Source organism: Vicugna pacos, chromosome 35 (assembly GCF_048564905.1).
Source record: "Vicugna pacos chromosome 35, VicPac4, whole genome shotgun sequence".
Classification (NCBI taxonomy): domain Eukaryota; kingdom Metazoa; phylum Chordata; class Mammalia; order Artiodactyla; family Camelidae; genus Vicugna; species Vicugna pacos.
The window spans coordinates 28,200,536-28,220,177 of record NC_133021.1 but is presented as its reverse complement, the minus strand read 5'-3'; the positions used below and the strand labels follow the sequence as shown (position 1 = coordinate 28,220,177).

General features: G+C 44.5%; 1 protein-coding gene across 4 annotated transcripts in view; it reads right to left on the bottom strand.

Moving 5' to 3' along the window:
* Nucleotides 1–19,642, bottom strand: part of CAMK1D (calcium/calmodulin dependent protein kinase ID) — a 341,195-nt gene that overhangs the window by 176,895 nt on the left and 144,658 nt on the right. The gene's annotated exons all lie outside the window — the stretch shown is intronic.

The following is a 19,642-nucleotide window of genomic DNA, read 5'->3' as shown; positions in this document are numbered from 1 at the left end:
CAATTGAATATCTTCCCCAAGGGGAATCAGGGGCATACAGAATGATGAAATTTAAATGTACTGTAATAGGGTAGCTAAAGCAATTGTCAGCGATGTCAGTTTCTACGTGGTTTATCAATGGGTGAGTGAGATGAACGGCTGATTCATCCCCTGCTAGCTCGGCAACCCTGGGCAAGTCCCTTGATCTCTATCAGCTGTGACTGCTCATGTGTAAAACAAATAGGTTGAATTAAAAATCTCCCAGGTCCTTTATGGCTATAAAATTTTATGGTTCTATGATTCTGGTCACTTGGAGTGTTCTTTGATTCTATGTCTGCCCAGCCAGATATATTCATTCATTAGGAGCTGAACTGGAAAAACAAAACAAAAAAATCGTGTCCATGTTTTGTAAAAGTGCACTCATTGAACAATAATTGCGGAACAGTAACTATGCGTAAAGCACTCTCCCAGGAGCCATGGGAGAAACAAAGAGCAGAGACAGAGACCCAGCACTAAGGGACTCTGGTTGAGAAGTGAAAATACATGCATAATTAACTCTAAATAAACAAAGTATTCAGTGCCCTAAAATGACACAGAAAGTGCTACAGAAAATGAGAAATAGTCTGTACACTCTGAACCGCTTCCCTAAAGGTTGCAAAAAGAAAATGATCAGCTAAGTGGTTGTATTTTTTGGTGCACACTGTAATTTGCAAATAATTTTTGTTTGCTTTAAATTTCACTTGCTCCCATTCCTTTAACCCTGGACTCAGGGGTTTGGCACACCAGTTATTCTAGCTGGTTTCTACTACAAAAAGCATTTAAAAGGAGGGTTTATGCTAGAATGTTGGCAACTCTACATTTTACAGGATATTCTGCCCAGAGAAAAACCAGTCTCAAAAATGACTAAGTAACTGCAATGAAGGGGCAATAAAATGTTCCCATGAGGCTGGTTTTCTTCAAAGTCCTCTTCCTAGGAAGTGGTAAATACTGAAGATTATTGTTTCCTGCTGCCTTTCACCCCTGTCTGAAGTTACTCGTGGTGGTGGCGGGGGATGGGGTGGGGGGTGGTTTAAAGATGCAGTTTCATAACATTAGAACGTGGTACATTTTTACTGGCAAGGGAGGGCCTGGGGAAGATTTTTTTCATTTGCCCCTTTCTACCTGGGAAGCCTGATCTTTAATGTCTACAGCTTTGTTGCTGCCATCCAAAGATTCTACAGTTCTCCCCAACTTAAAAGAAACATGCAAATCACAAGATGAAAAGTGCTCTCTGCCCAGGAAGCACAGCCACTGCCTGCAGGCATGCTTTTCAAACTGCCTCCAGCCACAGTAAACAAGTCAAGCCTCTCTGACACACAAAACAATTCTCAGTTGCACTTAGCAGTCTGTTCCCCATGGGGGGAAAAAACTGATACAAAAAGAGACACTTTAAATTGACACAGCTCTCTTGAGTTCAATGCAGAGCATAAATTACTTTCTTGAATAGCAGTTGAGAATCGCAAATAAGTTGTCTTTATTTATTTATTTTTTTGGATAGCCAGTTCAATGGAAAAACTTTCTTGCTCTCTAACATTCTCTTCACAGTGAGAACAGGCTGAGCAGGTGCACCGCAGTGGGGAGAGAGATCACTGTGCACGAAACAGGAAGTTCTTGGAGACCAACAGCCCCTGGTTTGTCAATTACCAAAAGCAAGCTCCCAAACACTGACTCAATATTTACTAGATTTGATGAGGGATTTGAGGTCCTGCCTGATGCTGACTGCATTTACTGCAAATCCCCAAACAATTAGCAGGCACTTTTTGAGAGCAGGGTTTCTCTTTGTTTCCCTGGAAATTCTCAAGGGTGTGCCTCCTATTTAAATTCTGTGACTAAAAGCCCTTGGGGATGCAGCTAAGTCTGCAGTCAACGTGTCTAATCATTACTATTAACAAGTTCAGGGGGCCAGACCAGCCATGGGATTCTCCCTCACCCCGTCACCATGGCACATATCTGGCCAAGCTCTATGCCTTGCAAGCAGTCAACCCCACGTGAGATACAAAGGGACAAGAAGCAGCAGTGGTCCCCAGATGCCCTGCCATGGCAGTAAGTACTGAATGGCCCAAGCTTTTCCCCACCCTCTTGAGAATATTCCCTTCAGATTTGCTGTAAACTAACTCCTTTCAACACTCCATAGATGTGAACTCCCTTCCTGAATATTCATACTCTCCTGCAAAGCTGCATGTAAATACAGCCTTCAAAAAACAACAAAAATGTCACCATTAATAGGAGCTTGAAGGCAAAAATCTTGGCTAACTCATCCTTTATATGGCCCAGCCGTTCCCTCATTTATCTCTGGGGTTTACTGGTGACAGACTCATACATCTAGAAAAACTTACAGAGGTGCTAAGGCAAACCAAAGTATTCATTCTTGAGCATCGAATAAGAAAAGGAGGGCGAACATATTTTTCTAAAATTATACGTAAAGACGAATCATTTCTCACAGAAGCCATCTCACCTGCGCTTCCTACAGAACCCTCGCTGCCCTATCCTCCCTGCTGGGTGTGTTATTCTGGTCCGAGGAGATTTCAACCATGGCTCCGCACTAAAGCCACCTGGGAGATTCATTTTCAAATACTCATGTCCAGACCCTACTGCGGACCCCAGAGATTCTGATTTAATTGACCCAGAATGGGCTCCCATGGTTTTAATATGCAGCCAGAGTCCAGGACCACAGGCTGTAACCAAAGACGATGTCACTGTGTTCCGTCACTAACCCTGAATAAACGGAGACAACTAGAAAGTCAGTAGGCTGCAAGTTCCAAATCTCCCGGAATTTTATATACATGATATTATTACAGGGACTCCAAACTGGTGTTTGCCCTGGCTTATTTTGAAAATTAGAGTGTATTTTAGGAAAGCGGTCATGGGCTGGCTACACCCCAGTTGTTGTTTATCAGTTTTGGGTTATTGTACTGCCACAACCTCTCCCAACGTTGCAGAGGTCTGTTTTCCTCTAAAAGGAAAGGAAACCATAAAATCAGAGCATGGGACTCAGAGATTGTTTCCAACTGGACAATTAACAGAGGAGGAAAGTGAAACCAAGAGTGAATAAAATGAAAACCACTAACAGAAAAGATGCCCTACGTGAGAGGGAACCAAAAAAACAAGACCAGAGTCCAAACTTTCTGGTAGGCAGTTGGGTGAAGACCAGTCTTTGCTGCTGGGGACCCCTGTTCGTTGTCAGAAAAAGAGGAGAACCCCCAGGGAACAGCCCTTCTCAAAAGCTGCTCTCAGTACCAGGGTCAGAGAACCCTGGTTCTCACCTGTCAGTGACAGAATCAGAAAATACAGGAGAGGAAGCGTTTGGGGGGTTCTGGCTTTATTTTTTACTTAAAAGACTGTTCTTTCTTCTGAGATGATGCCTCCCTGTGTGTTTTATGATGTTAACTTCACTTCTTTTATGAAATGATTTTCATGATAGATTTCGTTGGTTCAGATGTACGTATACAAAGTAGCTGCTAAATTAACATTTCCAGAACAAGTGAACTGGAAGCTTATGGGCACACAAGGAACTGCCGACTGTGTGAGGCTCTGAGTACCATTTTTTTAATCTAGCAAGAGGGTAGATAATGCCTTTTGGCAAACACTTCAAAGAAGAGAGGTACCTTTGCTTGAGCCACAGTCTATTTCAATGGTTACATCAGAACAAAAAGCCAGCCTTAGGCAGTCATGAGGGTGAGCCAGGGGGAAACACTTTTCCTACCATGAGCGCACCTCTCTCTCTCTCGTGTCACTGCTGTTGCTCCCATTTATGTTTGGAAACAAACAAGTCTACTGGAGACCACGAGAAAGTGGGCAGAGGGACAAGTGAGATCTTGCCTGAAAAGCGTGGTTGTCTTTGGTGCCAATCCCCTGGGGTGCAGGATGGCACCCTCCAGAGCCATGGATGTGAGATCATGGATGCGATGGAGGGAACGCAGAGGGGAAACAGGACCTTTCTCTCTTGGACTAGTTGCTCATGTCCAGCATCTTCCTTCCACCTGGCAGGTGAGAGATGGTGGAAGCAACCTAAAAACTAGGAAGGCAGACCCCCAGGAGGGACCCACACGGACTGGACAGAAGCCCTGGGCTCTGGAGAGCAAAATACTGTGTATCCCTTGAAGGACCTGGATTCATGGAACTCGCCACGTAGATTTCTGCCTTTGTGAGAGCCTAGTGCTGGGCAATCTCAGCAGTGCCAGCTGTAACCAAAGGAAGAGACACCCAGGAAAGCTTGTTTGCCTGTGTCTAGGCCCGGGTGTAAAGGGGCAGAAACAGGTGGTCACGATCCTCAGCATGAAACACTGAGCAGAACGTGACTCTGGGGCTGCAGAGGAGGCTGGGGGTCAGGCCTGTCTGTGCGGGGTCTTCTCTGGAACTCGCTTGGAGAGCAGGTGTTGTTTTCAGTCAAGGGGGTCAGATTTCCTACCCATGCAAAGTGCACCTTGACTGCATTCCTTCCTTAGTAGATTTCACTGGTATCTTACAAAAACATCCTGACGTCTTGAACATAGAGTCGGTCTTATTTTAATTCTCTCGGGCTCTTTCTTTGACCACTTGGAGTCCTGGAAGATGGCAGCCATCATGGCCACCCCTAGCCTCCCCAGGCCCCGTCCTGCTACTTCCTTCCCAAGTTACACAGGCCCTGGATGACAGCTTTCTACCCAGCTGGCCCCAGACAATTCTGGTAGGACCAGGCTTCAAGAGGAAGTGTCAAGGCCAGCAGATTCAGGCCATGTGACTGTCAGTCATTTACGTGTATGGATTCAAAACTATCCAGGCATTTCACAAAGGGTGAAAAACAGTTACAAATGAAAACAAATCTTTCTTGCTAAAAGTCACCCCCCAGAATGCACTGCATCTCTCTCTGGGGGCTGAGACCCTCCTTACAAGGCACCCTGTAAGGTAACAGTGTGTTGAGAATTTAAAGTCCACACAGGGCAAATTCTGGACGCCTCTGCTGTGTAAGAGAAATTCTCCTTTTCCAAGGCTTAAGACTATACATTTTTAATCCCCTGACTCACATTTAAGTGTGAACACACCTCTGAGAAGCCTATAGGGCAGACAACTTCGGGTGGAGTCGGGTGCTAGGATCACAGAGGACGCCCCCTTTTCTGGGCACAGCTCCTGAAACACCAAGATGGCACCCCAAGGGTCACGTTTCTACCATGTCAGTCTGACCATGTCTGCTTGACCCAAGGACAACTCTTGACCCAAGACAGGCCTCTGCTGTCCCTGGAATCTGATATTTGGAAAAGAGAAGGGAAAGACGGAGTGAGGGAGGGAAGGAGGGAGGGAGAGATGGAGAGACAGACAGACAGACATGGAGGTGTGGGGGGTGAGACCTGAGGTTGGGTTATACCAATGGTCACACCCTAGAAAGATGATCTTGAAAACCTAGGATGACATTCCAGGAACGGACCTGATTGTCTCTCCAGGAGAATCTTGGTTGTTCACTTTTCCCTTGGGTTAGCTCAGATAAACCAGGGTTCTCATAATAAACACCTTTCACTTAAGCCAACTGGAGCTGGTTTTCTTTAAACCCATACAGAATCGTTCCAGGTCTGTGCTAGGCTGCTATTACAGAAAAACGGAGTAGAAGCAATTTAAGGCTATTTAAAATATTTTTCAAAATGTTGGGCTAGATTTTCATATTGGTTTGGTGGGAGGAACCCACTGAGTTCTTCATCCACATGGACCATGCACGAGTCCTGGGGGTGATGGAGACTCACGAACGCTCCTGTCTGAAGTGCTGTCTCCAGGAGACCACGTGGCAGAGCGTGGACCCTCGCCAAACTCCTCTTGTTTCAAAAGGCTGAAGGGAGCTGATGGAGGCTGACCCACCACAGCTGATCCTCAGGGCAAACTCGCGCCAGCCCTGCTTCAGAGCACCCTGCCCGAGGGAGGAGATACTCTCTTGAGCAGGACAGACACTGCTGCCCTGAAATCTCCAGTGAGGCCTCAGGATGGCCCAGAGGGCAGGTCACTGGTGACCGGCCACGCGGCCCAGGCTAACCTCAGTGCCCACACAGGCTCTGCACTTGGTCACCATGTTAGAGAAGCCACGGCAAGGCCAGGATGGAGCGTTCAGCCTGAGACCACCAAGTCAGCGCTTTTCAAAGCATGGCCTCTGGTCCAGCAGGACCAGCACCACTGGGGTAACAGAAATTCAAATCTGGGGCCCTAGTATCTGGGCTGGACCCCAAAGTATGTGTTTACTTTTAGGGTTAGGCCCCTAGCTAATTCTGATGCCTCTTAAATTTTAGGAACTGCCAGCTTAAATGTCCAGTTAGTTCCAAGAAAGACTGGCTAAGCTGTGAAGAGTTCATCAGCAAAAGTTTATCCTCATTTGCTCTCCGCGTAGGGAAAGGGCATATTTGGTCTGAATATCAGCTCCCAGCCTGATGACCAAACCGAGCTGACCAAGAGTCCCCAAAATTTACTGGTAGTCTTTTCAAGTTATGTGTGATTTTCTTTATTTCAGTTGGTTAGTTTTCTTTCTTTTTTTTTAATCCAGAAACTGTAACACATGTTTGTATTAGGAGGCAATATGATACACCAAAAAAAGGCCTAGATTCTAGAGAAACCTAGATTTTAATCTCAGCTTGGGCAAGCTACTGAAACTTTCTGAGTCTCAGTTTCCTCATCAGTCAAACAAAGATTCAATACCTGCCTTGTGCTGTGGTTGTAGAGTCAGGAGATAAATATGCACAGCAACAGGAGTATGTATGCTCAACAGTGGATACGCCACCATGATCATCACCACCACCACCACCATCACCACCATCAACTTCATCATCACCACTACCATCATCAGCATCACCACCACCACCCTCACCATCATCAGCAGCACCACACCATCATCACCATCCTTATCATCATCACCACCACCACCATCATCACCACCATCATCATCATCACCACCATCTTCATCACCACTACCATCCTCATCATCACCAGCACGATCATCACCATCATCCTCATCTCCAAGTCCTTTCATATGTATGCTTACTTCTTGAACAACAGCCTCTATGGCTTTGGGTGAAGGAAATCCATTTTTTTCTTCCCGGAGATGCTACATATTACTTATCCTTCATAATTACTTAAAATGTATTGCCACTTTTCCAAATAAGAGCCATATACCTAGTAGGAGCCTCTTCCCCTTGTTACCTTTTTATTTACTTACATAAATCATAGGGTTCAGTATTGTTTTAAGAATCTACACTACCAAGGTAGTAACCCGAACCTGAGCTATCCGAGTCCAGCTTTCCACTCTCCAAGCATGCAAAGACAAGAAGGAAAACAGGTGCTCCCGGGAGTGCAGAAATTGTTTCCACAGAAATCACGTGGACACTGCCTGCGTGCTGACAGCTACTTTGCCATCATAATGTTCTGATTACTGTAAATCTGCTTAGTACAATCACACTCATGTAGTCCTCAAAAAAATAAAAACTCAAAGTGGAAATGCTATCTGAATGTGAAAGACCTGGAACATAGTATAGTAGGAGTATGGAGTCTAGTAGGAATCCAAAGATACTCAAATTGAATCAGTCATTGACAACATCAGATAAAAATCTAAGGATTTTATTGAGAAACACCATCATCTTTGCTGTTGATCTTCAAACACATCTGGAAATGGGATAAGCTGTTTTAACAAAGGCAAGTATCAAACTGTATGTTTGCCAGAACAATTTCTTGTATGATGCCAAGGGAAAAACAACTCAGATAATTAGAGCCATCAAATTAAAGAGCCACTGAGATATCAGCTTATCTATTCCCCCTCCAGGTAGAGCTGTCACTGTCCCAGTATAGGCAATATTTTCTAAGATCTCCAAATAACATACTGTATTCCAGTATTAGATAATCTTCCCCTAGCAAGACATTGTTTTTCATCCAACTTAAATTTCCTTTATGACTTCTGAAGGAGTTCAGGAACATGCTGCCCCAAAATATGTCTCTTAAGCATATTGAAAATTGAGTTAAAAACAGCAAATATAAGAAAACCACACTGAACCACCTTATTTTTCTTAGGAGCAGGAGATGAATTTCCCATTATGAAAGATGTCTCCTTCCTGTACTGGAAAGAAAACTATTTTTATCATTAAGGACTAGAAGCGGAGACTAAGAGAACACTACACAGGGAGACTTTGTTAAAATAATGATTACCTTCCTTTTAGTTTCCCCACATAGTTTCATCACTTTTCAAGGACTGCCTTTCTTTGTTCAACCTGAACAACAGCCATTCATTTTTGCCATATCTATAGGACTTCACTCCTTGGGAAGGTTCTTGTGTGGCGTAAAGCTTTTATTAAATAAATCTGTATACTTTTGTCCTCTTGATCCATCTGATGTCATTTTAATTCTTAGGTCCAGCCCCAAAAAGCCCTAAGGGGGTAAAAGTCCGCCTGCCTCCCCTACACCTCTGTGTCCTCACGTCCCACGTCCTGATCTTTCTCAGCCATTGAGTAGGGAGCTGTGGTTGTTAATTTCTCTGGGACTCATTATCTTCACTATAAAAATAAAAGAGATGGATTGCTAGGGCTAGTAATGTTAGGATTCTAAATATTCAAGGACTTAGAAACAGCACAGTGCCCTCACAGAGTGCTGGCCACTCAAATACAATAATATACGTTAACGGATGCCAATTGTCACATTTCTCCAGGTAAAATAATACCAGTTCCTTCTGGCTCTCCTCCCAGAACCTAATTTCCAGGCTCTGGCCATTTCTGCGGCTCTTGGTGGCATCTTCCCGAGCACCCCCACCTCCTTCTCGGGCTGGTACCCGGATAATGTGACACAGTATTCCATGACACCTGTTTTCCTCTCTTCCTAGTGGGGCTTATATGACAGTCGTTTTGCTGGGATTTTCATTCTAGTACCAAGTGAAACTGAGCTGACTAACAAGCCCTGTTTGAACAGTAAGGCTTTTGCCTGACAGTACTTTTCCCACTGTCATCTGAATCCAAGTTCCCAGAAAACTTAACTGCAGCTACTTTCAACATGTGCAGAGTCACTAGCTTTTCCACCAAATACTGCAACCCAGGGTGGGCCTCAGCAGGCGCCAGTCTTTTACTGATGTGATATACATATTCCTACATATTTTTGTTTTATGTTTTTTATGTTTATTTTTTACTAAAGTGTAATTGATTTATAGTGTTAGTTTCAGGTGTACAGTGAGCAATTCAGTTATACATATACATACAGATACATTTTTTTCTTTTCAGATTCTTTTCCATTATATGTTATTATAAGAAATTAAATATAATTCTCTGTGCCCTGCAGTAGGTCCTTGTGGTTTATCTATTTTATATGTGGTAGTGTGTATCTGTTAATCCCAAACTCCTAATTTATCCCTCTGCTACCCATCCATGTTGCTGTAAATGGCATTATTTCATTCTTTTTTATGGCTGAGTAATAGTCCATTGTGTATATATACCACATCTTCTTTATCTAGCCATCTGTTGATGGACATTTAGGTTATTCCATGTCTTGGCTATTGTAAATAGTGCTGCTGTGAACATTGGGGTGCAGGTGTCCTTTTGAAGTAGGGTTCCTTCTGGATATATGCCCAGGGCCGGGATTCCTGGGTCACATGGTAAGTCTATTCCTAGTCTTTTGAGGAATCTCCATACTGTTTTCCAAAGTGGCTGCACCAAACTACATTCCCACCAGCAGTGTAGGAGGGTTCCCTTTTCTCCACATCCTTTCCAGCATTTATTATTTGTAGACTTTTTAATGATATTCATTCTGACTGGTGTGAGGTGTTATCTCATAGTTTTCATTTGCATTTCTCTGATAATTAGCGATATTGAGCATCTTTTCATATGCCTGTTGGCCATCTGGATGTCTTCTTTGGAGAAATGTCTATATAGGTCTTCTGCCTATTTTTTTGACTGGGTTGTTTGGGTTTTTGTTTTTTTTTATATTAAGCTATATGAGCTGTTTGTATATTTTGGAGATGAGTCCTTTGTCAGTCGTGTCATCTTCAAATATTTTCTCCCATTCTGTAGGTTGCCTTGTGGTTTTGTTCATGGTTTCCTTTGCTGTGTAAAAACTTTTAAGCTTAATTGGGTCCCATTTGTTTATTTTTGCTTTTATTTCCATTACTTTAGGAGCTGGTTCAAAAAGAACACTGCTGCAGTTGAAATATATATAAATATGTATTTTTAATGTATATTTTAGTCTAACTGCATTGGTACAACTAGATTTCCAATTCAGAAACATCTGTTAGTTAAATTACCTACAGATCACGTTGATGAGCAAATTGTAGCCTTAAGAATTATCTAGAGACAGTGTATAGCACAGGGAAACATGCTCAATAACCCGTAATAACCTATAATGAAAAAGAATATACATATGCATGTAGAACTGAATCACTATGCTGTACACCAGAAACTAACACAACATTGTAAGTCAACTATACGCCAATTAAAAAAAAAAAGCAATTATCTAGAGACAGGAGCCGTCAGGTTCATAGTCAGGTTTGGATGACTAACCCTTCAGGATACCCCTCTCTGGGGAATTCTGGCTCTGCCTGAAGACCCTTTGTGGTTTCACAGGGCAACCTTTGCCTCCAGAGAAGAGATGGGACCACTGGATCCTCTGCTTAAGGAAAAAATGCCCAAGAAAGACACAGGAGAAACGCTCAGAGTAGATACTTTTTAAAATGACCACACCAAGTGAGAACACAGCAAAAAGGTGCCGTCTGTGAACCGGGAAGCAGCATCTTGATCTTGCATTTCCAGCCTCCAGAACTGTAAGAAATGAATTTCTGTACACTACCCCTGCTACTCTGGTGTTACAGCAGCTGAGCGGACTGAGACAGGAGGCAAAGGTACTCAAAACATGCCATCATTAAGCCATGTATTTTAAGAAGAGAATGTTGGTCAACAACAGGGTCTAGTGTTCCAGACAAATCAAGGCGATCTATGCTCTGAAAAGGCTATGACATTTGCCAACTCAAAATTAATGGGGGCTCTTTGAGGAAACCACACCAGTACCACCACTGGGCTGTTAAGTGACTTGAAGATACAGGACATACAGCAGTTGATGAAGAAACAGTTTAAAGATGTCTGGTAGGGAAAGAAGGCAAGAGGAAGGAAAGAAAAGAAAAGTGAGGAAGGATGGAGAAAACAAGGGGGCATTCTGAAGCCATCAGAAGCTACGGGTGAAACCACCGTTTGAGAAGTCAGAACTTCAGAGAAGCACTCCTCCCACTGCATGCTGTCAATAACATTAAGTGTTGGCATCCTTTGGTCCATCCTAAAAGCCCAGACTAATTAGGACCCACCTCAGGGGCTGGAATTTTTGTCCTAATGAGTGTAATGCATCCGGGTGGCACTAACCAGAACACACCATCATGACAGCCAGTCTCTTCATCCATGAGAACAGATGCATTCTCTGCATCAGGGTGAAAACGGCCTATCACGCCCTCCCTCTCTCCTACCCCGCCCCAGCCACAGGCACCACTCACTGAAACAAGCAACTTTCTTTTGCATAAATGCTGCAGGCCCATGGCCTCGTGTGTCTCGGGCCTCGGGGGTCATATTAGTTAATTCTGTCACGAGATATCCTGTTGGAAGGAAAGAGAGATGTCCAATAAACAGCACTGTGTCCTGCCCTTTTTCTTCACCGCTGTACCTCTGCTAACGCTCCCAGCACTTTTCCCATCACTCAGGCTTGCAAACTGGCGTCTGTCATCCCTCACTTCCCGTTACTAGCAGAGTTCCATTGATTCTTTTTCCTTAGTGTCTCAGGTGAGGTCCGTGTGGTTGTTGAGGGCTCCTCCCCTCCAGCCAAGACTTTCACAACCACATCTCAGGTGGTCCTCAGTCTCTCTTCTGACACAGCTCTAACCCACCTTCATACTGAGCACCGTCTCAGGAGTCCCCCTCCGTCTTCCCAACGTTCCCTCCCAACCCTCCTCTACGCAAAACTCTTCGGTTGCCCCACTGCCTAGCAGATGAAGCACAAACCCTTTAATCTCACAGGTAAGCATCGCTGTGCTCTGAGCTATCATCGCTGCTCCTTTTTACCTGCATCTTCTCAAATGCTCCAGCCACACTTCCAGGCTCAGCCCCACTTCATCTCTTTCTGTCCATAACTGTTCTAGCTGTTCCATCTGCTGAAATGTTTCCCCTTCCCCCTGCTTCCACCCACGAAAAGCCTACCCGTCCTTCAAGGTCACCCAAATACCACCTTCTTCTGACTCCCCCAGTGGCTATGATCAGTCCCGCCTCTGAACCTCTCTGCCCACCATCTGTGCGGCTCCTACAGAACACTGGGCCACTCATACGCGCATTGGTTGGGTCCTCTGGGAAGCCACCATCAGCTCCTTGAGGCATGGACTGGATTTTGTTAATTATTGAAAGCATGTATACAGTGATGCTCAGACTCAAGAAATGCAATCTATTAATTCAGCTCAAAATTAGTGCCAGTTTCTTTACAGGGGGTAGTTAAGTCATCGAAATTTCAGAGCCACTGACAGCATCTTTTCATTTTTTAAATTCTGGAAAAGCTATAAACAAGAGAGGAAAATCTCAACCAGAGCTATTTTAAACAACAGGGGTATGTCTTTGGTATGCCATTCAAACATCTCCCTCTGTGGTCTCCATTTTAAGAGAGTGTCAGGTGTCCCATCTGATAAGAACCACCCACAAAACTGACAATTCTGTCCCAGTTCTGTGAGGGATTTAATGTATTCTATCAAAAAAATTTTTTTAATTTTCAGTTCTTTAGTGCTGACTTCCAACCTTGAAATGGATACAAATGTGTCACTCAACATTTCTTGTTAGGATACACGTGCTTGTGTTTTCAAAATACTTGAAGATTCTATTTACTCAAGGAAATAAAGCATTTTGATTTTATTTTTTAGAGGGAAGAGAATACACATTGCCTTCCTCAATCTTTCCTCTTGTGACACTGGTATAATTCAAGTCAACAAAAACATATGAATCACCTACTCTGTGGCAGGATCTTGTCAGGCACTAGAAACACACACAGATCTCAGCCATCATCCCTGCCTCCAGAAGCTTTTGACACAGTGGGAAAGAAAGACAAGGAGGGGGTGTGGTTGTAGCTCAGCATGCGGGAGGTCCTGGGTTCAATCCCCAGTACCTCCATTAAAAAATATTTTTTTAAAGAAAAGGGCAATTACTCCAAATTGTGACAAGCAGTACAAGGGAGGAGAATGTTCGATGTTACTGGAGCACACAGGAGGGGCAGCTAAATGCTTTCTGAAGAAGAGTTTCCTAGATCAGTGTTTCTCAAAGGTAAATGTGCAAATGCATCACCTGGGATCCAGTTACATGGCACATTCTAATACACTAGGCCTGGGCTGGGCCTGAGAGTCTGCATTTCCAACAAGCTCCCTGGACTTGCCGCTGATCTGCGGACCACATGCTGGGTGTAAGGGTGCGCAGAAGACAGACCCCAGCCAGTCCAGATCAGTCCTGGGAAGTGCATTCCAGGCAGAGGAGATGATGTGAACACAGCCAGAGGGGAGACCATAGCACTAACATCTCAAAGAGGCAAATGAAAGGGGGTGATGGTTGGGGGGGAGCAAATCAAAGACCGGAAAGATACTGATAACCTTGGGAGCGCCTTGTCACCTTCTTAAAAAGATTTAAAAGCTTTCCAACTCAGAGTAATTATATGAGGACAAATCTAAATGATTTAGAAGTCTGAGCTATAAAATATCTTTAAAAGGAGTTATTTCAAGTACTGGTAGAATCTTGAACTCACAGCTACCCAGGATCACCGTCCCATCTCTTTAGGTGACAAGGTAATTACTGACACTGGGATCAAGAACTTAAAAATATTCACTTTCCTGGCAGATTTTATAATAACTTCATAAGAGTTTCTTATTCTTTCATATGCTCATCACACAATTTTTAAGAGTAGCAGAAAAGAGAAATTTCAACTGAACTTGTATCCTGAGTAAACCACGTTCAAAATAGCAGAACTTTACATAAAAAATGTAGTACGTGGTATCATTCAAAAAAAGATGCAATGAAAATTTTTGAGTGATATACTGATATTAGGGGTTATTCCGCTGAGAAATTACGGTTTTTGCAAGTGAGGGAATGAGGCTTGTTACTGCAAAAGAAGAGTGTACTCACATGCCGACTGAACTCCCCCTCAGGAGAAGACAGGAATCTGAAATCTCTACTCTTCAGAGTGTCACTGCCATCTGTTCCTCTGACTCACCAACAATATTGTGAAAATATTCGGGCACATTTCTTGTGCCAGTAGTTTCTTCAGAACAAGGCTCCACTTGGAAGTTTGTAATATGCTTCTCGACACGATGATCTTTATAAAGAAAAAAGCCACCTGTTCTAAAGGGTTTCTTAAAAGAGGAATATCATCTTTTGGGAGAAGTTATATTGACTGAAGAAGAATGGGCTGAATAGTAAGAGTAACAAACAACTTAACCATGATTGTCCCCTAACCACCTACACGAGCTAAAGAGCCTGTGTCTGTGTAGTGAAATTCTGTGTCACTTAATTAAATGATGATGTTTGGGAAAGCAAAACCACTTGCCATGTTTCTCCAGGAAATTATACTAAGAAGCAACTTTCTTTTTTTCAGCTTTACTGAGAAATAAGTGACAGTAGGCAACTTATTCATGGATACTGTTGGTCAGTTAAATTGAGCTTACCATTTTTTTAGAAAATAAAAGCACTCCAAACAGAAGAGAAACACAAAAGGAAGGAAGGAATAAAAGAAAGAAGGAAGGAAGGAAGGGAGGGAGGAAGGAAGACTCACTCTAGGCAGAAGAATAAATCAAATTTCAACCATTCTATTAACATCTTTAAAGAAAATCTGAGTAAAAGCAGGTGTGGGAGTCTTGGGGTCCCCTTACAATGTGCTGTGTTCTGAATCCACCAGAAAACGGGATCCTCATGGAGAAAAACAGAAAGATGCGCTCACAAATAGATCTACCCCTGAGTTTTAATGCTCTGCGAGATATCACTAACATTCAGCCCAAGACTGAGGCGCTACCTATTCGGGACTCTGTCATCTTTTAGTGCCACCTCCCAGTGACTGTACCAAGTGGCTTTGTCCAACAGGACTGAGCAAGCACACACCACCACCCCCACACTAGCCATCTACAGCGAGGGAATCAGGGTAGGATGTGTGGAAATACAAGTCAAATATCCAGCTCGGCTCAACCCAGGACAGCTACCTTATCCCTTACACTCCAGCCAGGAGGCTCGCTAGAAAGAACAGCTAGTGCTGGAGCGAAAGCTTCTTTCTGGAAATTTACTTCTATACCTAGAAGTCGCATACTGATGTAGAAACATTTGCCATCGAGGGAAACTCTGGGGCTTCTTGAGGTGGTGGGCTTATCCAGCAAATGGTACCTTTCCTCCATGGTCGACTTTGGACCTCTCACCTTCCCTGTGGGACCAATCCCGGGCCACCGCCCACAAGATGACCCATGTCCCCCCAACCCACTGTCATGTCCGGGATGGTATGTGAGAAGCTGCCCCTCTGTTTCTAGAACATTCCAGAAAGGCAGAGAGTGGGCGTGGCAAAGGGTCGAACAGAGCAGAGGGAACAGGAGCAGAACCTGGGTGCTCAGCACACCTCCCCAGCCCGCGGCCAGATGGGGTGGGTGGAGAAGGGTTCCCAGGTTATGAGCTCACCCCGCCCCAGGAGCACTTCCCACATTTCCCAAGTGATCCCACAGTCCGGAGCTGCCTTCCTCCCACTGCACTCCTGAGAAGTCGTGTCTCCCTTCTGTGGATGAGAAGCTGGCACAAAGCACCACGCTCCTCAAACACACCCGAAGTGGGAAGGAAGCACTCCCAGTGTTTCACCTTTAACACGGGCTCTGAGCTCCCTTCCAGCAAATTCCAGAGCACCCGAGGCGGCGGGGGCAGAACGGGGTGGCGGTCACAGCCGCGGCAGCAGCACGGCACGGCCAGGCGGAGCGGGAGGCGGAAAGGACAGCACGTCCAGCTGAGATCGCCAGGGGAGTTTCTGGAACCAGATTCGATACCCCACCCTGGGATCCTGCCAAGCCACCCGGGCAGAGCCTTTCGTCCCTGCCAGACATATCAAGGGGCTTTTAAAGATGAGGAAGAGTTGCTGTCTTGCATTCTCCTGAGGGAGGCTCAATCAGAGGGCCAGCGTGATTATGTGGAAAGAGCTCTGAACGAGGAGGCCAGAAACCATCGCGCTGGCTGCGCCTCTGCGCGAGGAGCTCTGTGACCTCAGGCCACTCACTTAACCTCTCTGGACCTGTTTCTCCCTCTAGAAGTCAAGAGACCTGGACCAAGACCTCTAAGCTCCTTTTCCAGTTCTGATGCTGGGTGACTCTAACGTGAGGGTAGCGGACAGTAAGAGGGACAAAGAGGGCAGCAGCTTCATAGCTGTTTTCAGCAAGAGAAACAGTCAGACTGACATATTCTCGACAACTCTGTAAGCACGTGCGTTATCACCACTGCAGGACCCTCTCCGCTGGCGGAGGGCCACGCACCTCCCTGCAGCTGGCACTGTTTCCTCTGCCAGCAGAGCTTGCCTGGGCTCAACGGGGAGGCCACACTTGTATGATGTGAAGAAGTCCCCTATACACATGACACTATAAAGAGCAAACATTTGGGGAGCTCACACCGTGTGCCAGACACTGTGCTATATGCACTTTGCATGCACTGACTGTTTAATTCCTAAAACAACTAAGGGATGTAACGACCAGCACATCCCCAAGCTCCTGACAGTGGAGGCACAGCATTGACATTATTCGCCCAAGGTCGCACGGCTCCCAAGTGGAGTAGCTGGATGAAAATTAGGCAGGTTGGTTCTCAGGTCGTCACCAGTATTTGATGCTGCGCCTCTGACAGCACTCTCACTTAGACCGCTGGGGATTGTTTTCTTTCACTATCAATGAGCACCTCCGTGCACTGGGCTGCTGCCCACATCAGGAGTGTGCGGCCCTGTCTTGAACAACACGGAGACACCAGACAGATCAAATCCTAAAGGGAAACACTAACAGACCCGAATCTGACTCCCTGCTCTACCGGTTACTCCTTATGTGGCCTCCAGAAATTTCTTAAGTAAGTCCCAGGCCCTCCACCAGCAAATGCCAATAATCGTATCCACTTCTGAGGTTTGCGGTGCAGATTACATAAAACAATGCTCACAGGAGTCCCAGTTAGCTTCCAAATGATGACAAAGTGAGAATATCTGTATTTAAAGTCGCAAAGGACAGATAACATTGGCTCCGGATTTCAGATGACTGGGTCGGGACAGAGGCTGAATTCTGATTTTAGACTTAGCAAATGTATTTGTATATACATTTAATTAACTGACATCTATTTTGACTAATCTACTAGCATCTATCGACAACTACTGTCCATTGAAACCTACCACCGTCTGTTTCCTGCTGTTTGTTGGAAGTCGTAAGACTTGGGATTCCTGTCGGCTGTTTCTAGAGTGAACGAAGTTCCCACAGCAGTTTCCTAACATAAGGGCAGGCTGGGGACCCTAAAAGGTGGGGAACACAAGTGGGAAGCTCTCTGCTGTCCCCTCTGCTCCGTCGCTCACCCAAACTACACCCTCTGCACCTCAGTTTCTCCTTCCACGAAATGGGTATGTTCTCTGCTTTCACCTCTCCCACCAACAGTTTCCTTTTATAACAGTGTAATGAGAGTGGATAAGTGTATGAAGTGGTGATGCCTAACACTTGAACATTTTAATGTTGGAAAAGGCTTTTCAGATGCCTTACCATCTTATTTAGGCACCTAGAATGCAGAATTTTGACAGACTTGATGGTAGATTGACTAAATTAAACAAAAACAACTTTTTGCTCCTCAGCAGAAAGATATACACATTTTAAATACATTTCAGCTTTTTTATATGTATTTATATATGTCCCTATGTGTGTATACATATACGTGTATACATACACGTGTGTATACACTTATGCACACAGACACACATGTAAGTGTGTGCATTTAGCACATCAGCTCTGTCGCCTTCAACAAGAATGAGAACCCCACATCCATCACACCACAGTGTTTGTTTACAAAGATCCTTACCTATGTTTGGATTCCCCAGTGACACTTATCTCACGTCTGAATCATACAGTCTACACTTTAAAAAATTTATGAAAATAAATTGTTATAAAATATTTATCAAAGAAAAACACAAATGTCTAGAAAATGGATGTTAAATCTCCTTTATCAAATATTATATACATATGTATATATATATATATATATATATATATATATATATATACATATATACCATTTTAGAAAGGATTTCTTTCGTTATGTATTTCCTAAAAACTTCAGACCAGTCCCCTAATTTTAGGCTGACATTGAGGACAGAAGTCAGTGACTGCGCTTTAAAATGGAACTGTCTAAACCACCCAAACCATAACCCCGGACTTCGATATGTGAAATGAAATTTATTCACCAAATTTTATAGAGTTTAAGCTAGATAATACGTCTTAAATAAAACCGTACTGAGATCATTTATCTACCCGCATACACAATGCCAAAAACAGGTAGAAAACCGAATTTACACAACCTAAAGTTTAACAGAAAAGAAACAGCAAACCTTTGGTGTGAATCACTGTTTTTTCTGTGTTTGCCATCCGAGTCCATCCCAGGACTCCTTGTACTTAATCTTCCATGTTGTGTGACCCTCCAACAGAAGCTATTCTGACGTTTTAGAAATATCAGACTACAAAACAGATAATAGATACCAACACACACACACACACACACACACACACTTCTGCTGGAATCATTTAAGTGAAATCCGTATACATCATTAACTACGTAAGTTTACCAAAGAAGGAAGAAAAAAACATCAGCCAGGATATATTATCAGAGGAATTTAAACTAGCAGCTAATCCACACAAGGGCTGACCTCCCCAAATGCATAACCAGACTGGATGACGGGGAGATGGCACGGGGAAGTAAGCAAGCAAGTAACTGACACCGCTTCTGAAAGTGTGGCGAACACGTTTCCCCAACTTCTCTAAATATCTGCCGAGTAACACAGACGGTACAAGAGGTGGGAGGAAGGGCCAGACCGGTGAACCCAGCTGTGTTGCTGTAGGTCAATCATCTCCCCCCTAACACGCCTGGTCTTCCAGAATTGGATGACGGACCTGCGTGCATGCGGTCACCAGAGCCAGACAGAACCGGCAGACATTTCTTCCTCCCTAATCTCTGCTGGGTCAGTGCCTGAGCCCGGTGTTTCTAACTCCTGACCATCACTTGAATCCCCCAGCCCTGGACCCACACTCCCCATCACTCCTTTTAGTTCAGGGCTGGATTCAGGAAATCCAGAGTCTCAGGAAGAGGACATCACAGGCAGAGTCAGGAGAGGCAGAGGTAAACTTGGTGCCGTGGGGTCTTGGAGGGAAGGGTCCATCCAGGCAGGGACAATCAATGGGGGAATCCTGAAGGAGAGGGCGTCTCAAACCAAGGCTTAGCCCACTGCAGCAGGGAGGAGTGGGAAGGAGAGGCAGAGGCCTGAATCATTGTTCCTCTGGGGAGAACTAAACTGAATGGGGAGGGGGGCGGACAGGAGGTGAACGCCACACAGCAAGATCATAAAGCAGGGGGCTGTTTACCAAGGAGTTTGGATTCCATCAAGCAGGTGACTTTGTAGAATTAAGGTG